The sequence below is a fragment of the Atta colombica genome, unplaced genomic scaffold (assembly GCF_001594045.1).
Source record: "Atta colombica isolate Treedump-2 unplaced genomic scaffold, Acol1.0 scaffold153, whole genome shotgun sequence".
Classification (NCBI taxonomy): Eukaryota; Metazoa; Arthropoda; class Insecta; order Hymenoptera; family Formicidae; genus Atta; species Atta colombica.
The window spans coordinates 1,327,689-1,340,878 of record NW_017259243.1 but is presented as its reverse complement, the minus strand read 5'-3'; the positions used below and the strand labels follow the sequence as shown (position 1 = coordinate 1,340,878).

General features: G+C 31.4%; 1 protein-coding gene across 1 annotated transcript in view; it reads left to right on the top strand.

Moving 5' to 3' along the window:
• The first annotated feature begins 1,916 nt into the window (after positions 1–1,916).
• Positions 1,917–13,190, top strand: part of LOC108685513 (receptor-type guanylate cyclase Gyc76C-like) — a 103,590-nt gene continuing 92,316 nt past the window's right edge. The window contains exon 1 of the mRNA XM_018190337.1: positions 1,917–2,561. The gene's annotated coding sequence lies outside the window, so the exon portion shown is untranslated. The remainder of the gene's footprint in view (positions 2,562–13,190) is intronic.

Sequence of the window (13,190 nt, the reverse complement as noted above, 5' to 3'; positions counted from 1 at the left end):
AAATTGAAATAAGAACTGTTATATAACAGAATTAATTCATGATATAAAAGCTTTCTTCGGATGAATAAGGTTCATAGGTTAATTCTAACTGAGCTGTGTTTTATGCGTGATACGCAAGAATGTATTGTAACGAATAATGATTAATACGTCTAATACGAATAATGAATAATAATTAATTACGTCGCAATTAATTTCTTCTTCACACCGGTTATGAAATTTTCTGAGATTACGCATGAAATTTTTGATGATCTAAAACATTCTAGAATGTTTTTAATGGTCATTTATTTGCTCTCTATTTTTAATGCTAAACATTCTATATATTCTATTAATCCTTTAATACACACAATTGGATCATTTATATATCCTCAGCGTTTTTTTCCTTAAAATGTTAAAAACATTTGGCTAAATAATAATCTTTATTTTTTTTCTAAAAAAAAAAAATTTTTGACATCTTTACAAAACAAATTTTGTGCGTTACCGGCTACCGTTCTTGTCTATTGTCTGACGAGAATGTTTTATTCTACCTTAGGACCTTCGACGCAAAGACTCTATAGAAATGTATAGAGTATAACCCTTTTTGCAGCTAAACAATTTTTTTTATTCTCAACTGATTCTCGTTTATATTGCAAAAATTTCACGAATTTTAAAAAAAATGAAGAATGACCATTATAAATAATATTTTAAAAAAGGTAATAAATATAAAATTTCATAATATTCAAATCAAAATTCAGAAATATTTTTCCATTTTATTGTAACTTTTTTTATAACGCAATATCAATGATACATTGTTTAAAACTGCATACATTGTTTAACTGCAAGGAACGTTTTTACCCGTTTATGTACTGTAAAAAATATCATTTTCGACACAATAACTAAATTTTTTGAATAATCCATCCTTGAACTATTTTTTCTTTTGTAGTTGTAATGTCAACTTTAAGATATTAAAACATATTTTTTCTTTAAGCATTTTTATTTCAGAATTTTACATTTTTATATAGAAAAAGAGCGTTTTCTCATTTTATCGACTATAATTGGTTATAATATTTATATACAATCTTTTATAAATATGCATACACAACTTTACAAATATTTTCTAAAGATATCAAAGTATATGTAAGAGTCACGTAACAATTTTTATTTGTTAAAGTGATGAAAATTAACAGGACATAAAAGACTCACGATGTATACCAAAAACTATCGTATATATTAAGAGTTATATTAATTAAATATTAATAATTATTAGTAATTCTTGTTAGATCTGCTCTTGCATTTTGCAATTGCAAGACTAAATAAGAGTAAATAAAAAGATAAGATTAAACAATTATTCTGGCTTTTTATTGAATTTTCTATTACATTTAATTACTGTAAGTATAATATTAATATGTATACTTCAATCTCGATTGATTTATAAATAAATAATTAGTTTCTTTTGTCTTTCACACGCGCGTTTGAAAGTTAGAGAACGAGTTTATGGCCGATATTCATAATCAGATCTTATATTCAAAACCGTCTTAAGTACGATCTTAAGAAGTCACGAACCAATCAAAAAGTTGCATTAGTGTCTTAAGACAAAACTTAAGGTCTTGAAATAAGACTCGACTATAAATACCGGCCTATGTACATAATATCGTTATGTTACAAATAATAATTTGAAATTTCTATTTTTGTCAGGTTTAACAATCAATATCATCATCGTTATATCGTATTATCGTAAAAATAAAATGTTTACGATCAACGTGATGAATTTGTCAGTGCGCGTCGTTATATCGAATAAGCGAGAATCGATGCGACGGATCGATCTTGATCATAGGATCGACACGATCGATGGTAGCAACATAGTGGTGCCCCCTACGCAGTAACCACATTTATCACATTAGGCCCCAGAATCATGTGTTTCCTCAGTATGTTGCGGCCTTAGCTTATGTGCGGTTGTGTCGCGTGGAAGTTACTTGTAGATCGCGAGTCGAATCGAATTTGTGGCGAGAAATAAAGTGTGTGTGCGCGCACGTTAAGACGACAAATTCGAGTCTAATGAAACGGCGGAGGATCATTGATACGTTGTTATAGTTCATTGTGAGATCGGCTCGTTTATCGCTTCGCATTTTCCTTAAGCCACCGAAGCGCCGCGGAGCGGCACGCAACCACAAGCGCGTCTCGCAAGTTCCGCGGATTCAGAAAAAACGAGAAATTTCTTTTTACTTATCTTTCCATTTCCTCTTTCTTTTCCCCCCTCGTCAAGCTCGCGCCAGTTGGAACACCCTACTGTATTGTCTTTACGCGCCCTTCGAATTGTGACATCTGTGTGATGTGGTTTCCTATCATCCGGTTTTCGCTCCATTTGGCGCCTCTTGTCGCGTGAATATTTGATTTGTTCAATCCCTTGAATTTAAGCTATTCCCTTAAGGGGAACCAGTGCCGTCCAGTAATTCCTCGGCTTTTCGACGAATCCTCTTGTCAAGATTCTCTTGGGAATTGGGGATGTTGAGATAGCCATCTCTCCGCCCGCCATATTCATCCAAGCGGTATTGAATTACCATGCTGGACACAGCCACGAGTAACAGGTAATATCGCGTGCAAATCTCTACTTGTTATCTTTCTCGTTACGTTTGCTCTTTCTCTCTCTCTCTCTCTCTCTCTCTCTCGCATGCGCGCATTGCACGCGCGTTCCTCTTACCGTGTCTTCTCTTTCTCATCGGATCACGACCAGTCTCAAACGATATGCAGAGAATAGCCGGAGAATACAGCTGCGTATTCGACAAATAAAAGAGTTGTTCCGTACACAACAGCGCGAGAGACAGTCGCCGATATGCAGAGATTCTTCAGAGGAATATTCCCTCGTGTATCACTCGGTATGCTCTTTGCCGACAGGCAATGTCGTGATTCTATATGAGATTACGAGATTACGTGATTACGCTATGGTACGGATCTCCTCACGCATCTGAAGTTTACTTTCATTGAGCCGATAGAATTTTCATGATAGACGAGTTTTTCGACGACTCGGGGTCGAAATACGATAAATGCGCGATCCGTTTCAATTTCAGTATCGGAAATACGTATTCGACTTATCTTATCTCGCGTGAGATTCTTTTAATTGGAGTCAATGGGGGAAGAAACGGGAAATAAACACCAAAATCTTCCGCGAGAATGTTTGTGAAGCTTCGGCTACTTAGCGCCATTTAGCGACCAAGAACGCGACGTTCGCTTCTGGCGTAATACCGCTTGGTATTACTATTAAGACACAAATATCACGACATTTTATCGCGTGGGTGAGTTATAATATTCATATTTAGCTCTGAATGAACGCCGCGCGCGCTAAAGTTACATTTGTTTATTTTATGCGTGGTCTACAATGGTAATAGCAATAGTGGATGAGATTGTAAGAGTAACAAATTAACCAATCACAGTTGAATGTGAGAAGAATAATCGACTGTGATTGGTCAATTTCTTACTCTTACTCTTACCTCATCCATTACTGATACTACTCTATTGTAGACCACGCATTAATTACACTTATACGTGCTTCCGTAAGATTAGATACGATAGTATTATAAAGATTTACGTCATGCCGAGAATTTTGTGAAGTTTAATCACATGAATATTTTAACTGTTGAAGGACTATCTTGTAAAATTTGTCTTATTTCAGAAATTGTTTTATTTGATTTATATACGGACCGAATAACGTCATATCATATTCTAAACTCGTAAAAAGAAACGCGGTAGATCGCACGTGTCAACATGCAGGCTGCCGCGTGACATTGATATTGATAAAAAAAAAAAAACACGTTTAAAAAACTTGTCTTGACATAAGAGAGTAAAAATAGTACTAATTATTTAAATGATAAGGAAAAACTGAGAAAACGATATTACTTTTTTTTTTATTTGCTGTACATAGTATATTCAGCAATAAGTATTTTAATAATACTTTTACGTACGTGCTATTTACAATTTAAAGAAAGTTAAGTTGCTTCTCCAATTTTTTAGCGCTTAAACAGCTAGCAGTATTTTTATTGTTTTATCAAAGACGAATAAATTAATGCAAATCATCTACATTACAGATCTACATTACAGATATAAACTTAGAATCATTTATTTTGTGTGTGTGTGTGTGTGTGTGTGTGTGTGTGTGTGTGTGTGTGTGTGTGTGTATATAAATGATTTTGCATTTATAATGCAGATGATTTGTTTCTATTTATCACAAACAAAAGTGTATAAAAAATTATCTCAGCATATTTTTATTTCAACTTATCGTATGTTAGTTTTATTTTTAACAACGTTTTAAGCGTGTTTTCTCATGTTTCATTTTTTCATCGAAATATTCACTGGAATTCTTGTTTTAATTAGTAGGCACCCTTCATTTGCTCTTGTTGTATCTCTCGTTGCATTCTACGTTCTGGTTTTTGTGACAGATACAGTAGGTACAAAAAATAGGTATATTCGTATAGAAAATATTCTTTAAAAATTTATCTTTAAACATCCAGCGAGAAATGAAATCAAATTGATGTTGAATAAATATCGATACGATGATTTCGACAACAACTTGATGTCTAATTGACGATTATTTCTAGCTGAGAATAATTAAATTTATTTATAAAGAATAAAATAGATTGTCGTTTGTTTATATTAGAACAGAACGTATTTATTATATAAAATTGCTAATGTTTATTTTCTACAACAAATAAGGCTTTTATAAAAATTTTCTTTTCTAACGAATACTTCTTGCACACACTGTACATTGATCCAAAGGATTAAAATTGGAATATATTCGAAAAGGAGAAGCATTCGAGGGGCGCGCAAATGATTAACCATCTGTCCTTTGTCCACTGTTTGCCAAAAGCCTGCTTTATAACAGCGTGTATTTACGTGCTGAAGTATGGTGACAGAAAGATAATCATTTATTTATTCACGGGCCACGGCAAACGAAAACCAATAAATTCTGTGTATATAATTTTATATATATAATCAAGAATCTTCACTAAAAAATCAATCTTTACATTTAAACGTTAACAATTAACTTAACACTTTCATTCTTTAAACATTCAAGTTAATAAATGCTAACATGTTTTTTGCATATCAAACACTTTTCCGTTAATATCTTACATAGGGTAAAGCGGTGTCTTTTTCGTCCATTTCTCGCGATTATATTTATATTTCTGAACAATACATATTGATTATTTAAAGGTTATGCTTGTGTTTTCGAGGAACAATTTATAATGTAATTAGAAGCACGTCACTGTAACGACATGTTAATTGCTATCATAAATTTTCATCGTTATATCATTAAGTCATTATATCACCACAACTACCTTATTTAATATTGATAAACAATCTAGTACTCTCGAAACGAGCTCGAAAAGGGATTTTATTCCATCAGTTTCAACTTCAAATAGACGGATTAAATTTTACTTCGAAGTTCGTTTAACCCTAGTATTGTTCATCAATATTAAATCAGCCAACTATGTTGATATGACGACCGAACGTCCAGTACAATAAGCTCAGTTCAAAGTTTGTCGCGTGGCACACCGGAGGTACATTACCACGCTTAATATTCTGTTAGCGGGATTGTAGCTGAGATCATAAGGGAGCAGAATAGAAGCTGTTCCATTACGTGATTGATACTCGATGCTGAAGCTTATGACAAATAATCCAGGCCATCTGTTTAAACATTACATATGTATTAGAAACCAGCGTTCTCTCCATTGAATGGTATTTCGTTGCTCGGTCCGATGAATTAATCACTTTTGAGACAGAAAATTGCGACAGACAATCGCGCGTATACGAAAATTTAGAACGCTTAAGCACATAAATTTTATTTTAATGTATGTACATGTTTTTCATTCTGTCATTCTTTGCACAAAACCTCCTTACAACTTTATTTACATATACTATTTGTCTCGGAACTCTTATTTACATATACTATCTGCCTCGGAAACAGGTTTTTTTTAATTCATGACATGACTTTTTTCCCCCTCAAAGTATGAAATATATATAAACAGCTCGAAATAGCAAGAATGATATAAAAACAGTTTGAAGGAAGACTTATATATGTAGTTACTGTGAGTAAAATATCCAAATGAGAATAATAGCGAGGAATGCGATCGTTTTTGATTGAAATACCATCCCCTCGGCACGCATATGATTTCGTTCACGTGATACGTTCCGTACCAAAGCAATCTCGCAAATTGTCTAAAGTTATTGTAATACATGTGAAGAGGAATTGTTTCCCTCGTTTGCTTTTCGTGGTATAGATACTGTTAAACTCAATATGTCCGCGGGCGAATTTGCTGATTAATGATGATCGATTTTACTCAGAACCACACACATAGTACAATGTACGTACACGTTAATTATGTCGGTCTTTCTTTGTGAGATAATCTCTTTTCACAAAGAGGAAGATCAAAGGCGAAAATACCAGAGGAAATATCGTGGAACTTTATTAACGGTCTTACACGTTTCTCTCTCTCTGTTACACCGCAAACATGGCAACTGCGCGTGGCAGTACCATCACCAATGAAATGTGATCGTGCATAAATTCTTTCATGTATGTTAAACTCCTGTGGGTACGATCAAAGTAATGCTGCAAGCGATGCTTTGAAGCGTTTTTTAATTGATAAATTCGTAAAATTCTTTCCTCTAATTGGTCTATCAAATTCTTCAAAGCATTTGTAGCGAGACTTTAATCATAGTCTATATAAATGAAGTTGCAAAGGAATTACAAAAAAAGGGAAAGATCGAATCGTCCCCTTGGCGATACACCCTGCAAATATCAAGCAAAAAAATAAACTTATTAATATTTTATATGATAAACCTCGAGTGTATCTCCGTTATTGTTTGTATTTACGTCATATTGCGATTATAAACGCGTGTCTGTTCCTTGTTTTCAATTTCTTTACTACTCAACGCGTAAATAAATCAATTCTATTGTATTCGCTAATATTCTCACGTCCTGTGTTTTTATCCTAGATTATTTAATAAATTTAATCAATTTTCTCGCGCATTCAGATTATCCAGCGAATCATTTTGATAAAATAAGAAATTTATTCGAACTCATATATTTTCTTCTTACAACGTTCTTCCGATCACAATTGTCAGGCGAAATGAAAATTCCGATTTACACTAAGAATACGAACGCCAGTCAAGGAAATCAGTTTTACTCGCGACGCAGTTCAAAGGTTGTTACGATAAATATTTTCCGCCAGTCATGACATCAGTCAGACAATAGATTTCTGTGCATTATTTTTAAAAGCCTGTTCTCAGAAGGGGAAATGATCAGACATACGAGAATGCCGGAGGGTTGTTTGATCTGATTGTTCACTTTGATCAGCGATCGTTGTCTCATGTTCATGTACGTTCTATTTGCGCACGTGCGTACTAAATTAAACGCCGTTATGACGTTCCCCTCTTGTCAGCGATTTCGGCATGCTACGAATGTGATAGCGTGGAAAACGAGAATCGACATCAATGAGAAGGGCTCATCCTTTGTAAACTTCGTTATTGAATAGCTTCCGCTTCGTCGCGTCGCATCGCATCGCATCGCATTGCATCATCGGAACTGATTTGGTCAGCATCATCGATATATAGGAATGTAAAAATGTATATGTGCATAAACCAATATGAGTGTTGCAATATACATAAAAATGGCGTTAATCCCCCGGATATCTGTGTCTACAGCATTTTCACTACGCATGAATGCGCGTCAAGATGAAGGGAAAGATTTGAAGTCTATACATAAATAATATAATTATATAATCGAAGTCGACAACATTTCACAAATATACAAAATAATATCACATTCAGAAGCAAACATCGAAGCAAACACGCGTCCACCCAGGCCGAGCTCTTTGTAAAAATATATAATTCGATCAAGTATTCTATATGATTTTTATTAATAACGTTATTAACATCTCATGACGACAGTATAGCTAAAGATCTCTTAAATAAATTTAAATAAATAAATTCTATTGTATTCGCTAATATTCTCACTTCCTGTGTTTTTATCCTAGATTATATAAATAAATTTAATAAATTTAATAAATTTTCTCGCGCATTCAGATTATCCAGCGAATCATTCTAATAAAATAAGAGATTTATTCAAACTCGCGTATTTTCTTCTTACAACGTTCTTTTGTATTATTAAATAAACATCTCAGTTAAAGGCATATATTAAATCTTTTTAATTTGCTTTTAATATAAATGTACAAACAAAGATTTATTCAATTCAAATATGAATATGCGCAACATAAATATGTGAAAAACTATTTTATTGATTAAACACATTAACAATGTTTAGATTTTAGATCGTAAGACGAATTTTTAAATTACGAAGAAATTGGTGCAACTTCCAAGATTTTATTATAAATAAAATTTAACATAACAATGTAATCGCTCGTACATACATACATAATATAATAAATCGTGCAAAGTTGAAAATGCGCAACCGACGATCAATCTCACCACGCATGACGCATAGCTGAGAAAAAAAACGTGCTTTCTAATTAATCAATCAAGTTAAATGGTTAATGACCATAATTAGCCGTATACGTAACTCGATGTTGAAATTACCCGATTAACGTGTGTTATTCCCATCCAGCCACCAAAAAGATACGGAATCCACTAGTATGCTTTTGAATCAAATTACGCTACCCTGTGTAAATTAAATCTTTTAGATACCCTTTTTATCTCGTGTTCAATATACAATTACAATTGAAGTGAAATTACAGTATTATATCGTGATTGGGTGATCATAGTAGCGCCTCTCAATTAGTTAAAAACATTTTGTTACATGAGATTTGACAAATTTGTGTTTTTAAATTTGTGTTAATTTGGAAATAGTCATCTAATTTTTTATTTCGAACAATCACCTAGAGTGATTTTCACACTCAAAAGTTAGTATTAATTACATACATATATTAATTATTTACTACAATTCGTTATTTATATTTAGTATTTGAGAGTTTTTTTATTTAGTATACTGAAAAAAGAAATGTTTAATTTTAAGATATTAAAATGTTTTATTCTTGTCTCCATTTTTTAAATATTCAAAGATGTTTTAGTTTTAAACTTTTTCAATAGACTACGTAGAATCAAAACACTACGTATTTAGATTTAAAATGTATAGTGTTTTAAATTCAAACACACACACACACACATAGTGTTTTGTCGATTAAAAATGTTTAAAATTAAAACAGCTTTTAAGTGTTTGATTAAAACATGAAGATAAGAATAAAACATATTTCTTTTTATGAATGTGATTACGAATTTCATGAGTTATCCTGGCTGATTATGATGTTCCTTTCATTCAGGCCACGATTAAAACTGCAGATGTGTTTAATTCTCTCCTTCTTTTTACAAATCAGAGCGACATATCAGATGTAGAATACGTATAGAATGAGATAATCGAAAACTAAAGATTAAATAGATTAATTCTGTTATTTTATATAATCAATAGGTAGAAGAAAATAAATATAGAATGAAAATAAAGATTGTGTTGTAGAAGAAATCCGTTATTCTTTATTAGCACATATAAACTTTTAAAATACATATAAAGTTCGTAAAAATAAATTATAAATTATTATAAAAAAGGAACTAACAATTTAATTGGTCGCATACCGATGGATTTCTTCTACAACATAATCTTTATTTTATTTCATTCTACCTATTGATTATATAAAATAAAACAACAAATAACAGAATTAATCTATTTAGTTTTTGATTATCTCATTCTATATGTATTTTACATCTGGTCGCTCTGCGATTTGCAGAGAGACGGAAAGAGTTAAACACATCTGCAACTCTAATCGTGGCCTGAATGAAAGGAACATTATGATCAGCCGGGACAACCATATTCGTAATCACACTCACGTGAATACATGTCGTCAAGTGGGTGAGTGGCACTCGTTACTTAATGTTTGCTTATATGGCATTATTAACTCGTCAGTCATTACTCAACTGCCCTTACGATTACGCATGGCGGCAGCTTTGAACTTACAAATCGTATAAAATGTAAAAGTACAATTTTTTACAAGCTATAGTCATTTAATTTTTTTTATAAGAATATATGTGAATATATGCAAATGTATATGCCATACTTGTTGCTAATCGATTATCGACATTTTGCATTACCAAGAAAAAAATGATTGACAAAACAATACTTTCAGAAAAAAGACTGGATTTAAATTTAAAAGGAAAACTTTAAAATTTTCTATGATATTTTGATATTTTCTACCGATAAAATTCTTTGATCTTTTTGAAGGATAAAAAAATTGAAATCTCTTGAAAATTTCAGGTTTTCCAATTTTTTTTCAGATAATAAACATCTTGTAATTCTTTTTAGCAGCTTATTCGTTTTCTCGAAAAGATTAAGTACATGATAAAATTTTTTTTATCACATTCGTGTGATTTTATTGTTTCCGCGGTGTTGCACTCACAAAGGATGTAAATCCCTAAAAAAAATAGCTAGATACAAATAAACCTTGATATAAAAAAAAAACTCGTTTTGCGTTTGACGCACTCACATGCGTAGTAACGCAACGCGAGCCGTTGAAATGCGCCGAATCGAAGAAATATTGATCGCGAGTACCAATACAGTAGCTATTCATGTAGCGCGCCACGTACGATACCGTTTAACAATGTCGAAATTTTATTTTTTTCTTTCCTTTTTTCTGTAGCACATTTTAAATATTTCACTACTGATATACTTTTTTATTAACACTTTACGCCGTCTTAGGGAATGATGATATATTTATCCATTCCACCTACGTACGCTACGTTCGATGAATAAATTTTGTCTTCAAAGCTGTCGTCCGCTTTTGTAATGCATAGTCCAAGCATTCCGACGTGCGCGTATATAATACTAAAGAAAGGAAAGAAAAATGCAGACTTCCACGAATTCTTTCAGCTATCCATGTAAATTTGCGAGTCTGAATTTCTTTCTATGTGTATCGCGCGCGATGATATCAATGAAGCATATTTAGTATAAACTAATAATCTCCTTACAAGAAATATATTATAGATCACGCATGATACAAGTTGATACTTTGATTAGTAACAGTCGATGTAAATGTTTGTCGAACGTGTCCATTCATCGCAATGAAAAATATTAGAGTATTGTTTGTAATTAAGTTCGCGATATTATGCTCATTTATCCCTCCCAACACAAGTGTTTATGTAATATTAATCTAAATATATTGAGAAACGGAGTGTATTCGCTGAATTTTTTCAAAATCAAAACAAGTAAGACGTCTATATATGCGAAATCTTGTAAACATTTCGACTCTGGACTTAACATTATTTGATAAGTGCACTCCCAATTATTTGCAACTTATGAATATATGATTTACGCAGTAACAAGTAAAACGTCTATGTAAGCCTTCACTTATTAAAGTATAAGTCGCAAATAATTGAAGTGCACAATCATGCCTGCTCTGATGTATGTTCGAATTCGTTCATACATTGAGCGCTGCATGCTGCATATACGTGATTTTTATATTTACGAATTACTTCATAGCTTATTTCCTTACATCAATCAAAAGAAATAATTGCTAATTTTACAGTTATTTATCAAATGTCAGACTGTATGCATCAAAGCAAGCATAGCAGCATACATTGCTTATCATTCAAGGAATCGAGCATCGTGTGATTTTATCTTAAGTACATTCCAATTGTTTGAAAATTGTCTTATAGCCTTATGAATATATAATTTATGCACTAATAATCGCGAAAACTCATTTAGATATTGTATTTATGTCGATTTCTTCTTGGAGTCACAAAACTATTTAAATTAATTTATTTAAATTTTCTGTCATTACAGTATCGTTAATATCATTGCATATTATTATAATGAACATGTCATGTCTAGTTATATTTACAATACATTATATGTATTGTTATTATAATTTATTTCGTTTGAAATAGACATTCATAAGAGAGATACAAATGATATTATACATATTATATGTGATATCATTTGTGTCTATGAATGTCTACTTCAAACGAAATAAATTATGATAACAATACGTACCTATTATAAACATGATTAAAATAATGATATGTGTTACAGGATGTTAAAAGGCCAATCGCAGAATTTGTCGCGTAAAATTATTTATATATGTCAATGATAATTATATAAATTTAAATGTTCAAATCTATTTTCTTTACATGTTTCGGCTTCTTGATTGATCTCTCATTAGAAATTCCAAAGATTTTTAAATAACAGTGACTTCTTAACATAGAACGTTTTTTCGCAAGTTGTTTCCAGAATATTATATCATATTATTATTGTACTAATAAAATATGACTAAACGTAATGATACATGTTTATTAACATGCAAAGATATTAATGATACAAAGATATAATGACAGAAAAATTTAAATAAATTTTATGAAATGTCTTTTGTTTCTAAAAAATTCGAAAACAATAATGAAATTATACTTTGTACATGTATTTTACGTTAAAAAAAAATGTAGAAAGCGAGTTAACGTAACAACTTCTTTTTATATATTTCTATTGATAAAAAGGTTTTCTAAAGAAGATAATAATTCTATAAAAATTAACATTCTTCTATTTTCACAATTCTCATAAATTTAGTAGTTAGTTTAAGATAATATATATCCTGAGAAACTAAAGTCCCTCTTCACTATTTTCTTTATTTATTGAAATAAAATAGTTTGTATGTTCTTTAATTACATCGAATTACTCCCCTCGTTTCTGTTACTTCGAAATTGCTTTCTCAACAACCTGCTGTACTTCAGCAATATCTCTCTTTTTACTCTCGTCACTCACACAACATACCTTCCCTACATTTTTCCTTCCTGTATTTCACGTGCACCCTCTCTCGTTTGATTAGATACAAAGATGGATAAACCTAAATGAAGAGATACTTCACATGTAACACTTGAAGGAAAAAATGATTGATTAGCACAGCTCCGTCGCAGACTCAAGAGTTGTCTGAGAATCCGTACTTCATATTTTGTTTACTTTTATTTTTTAAAAATAAAATTTTTAGTATCTTTATATAAATATATCAAATATTAAATTCAATAATCTATTTTCAATAAAATTAAATTTAATATGATACTGCATAATAAATATATGTTTTTGAAATAAGAATCATTTGAATTCGCATATGAACCGAGATACTTTTGGAAAGTTATCATTAAATAAACTTTCCAACATTATTAATTATGATTGTGTT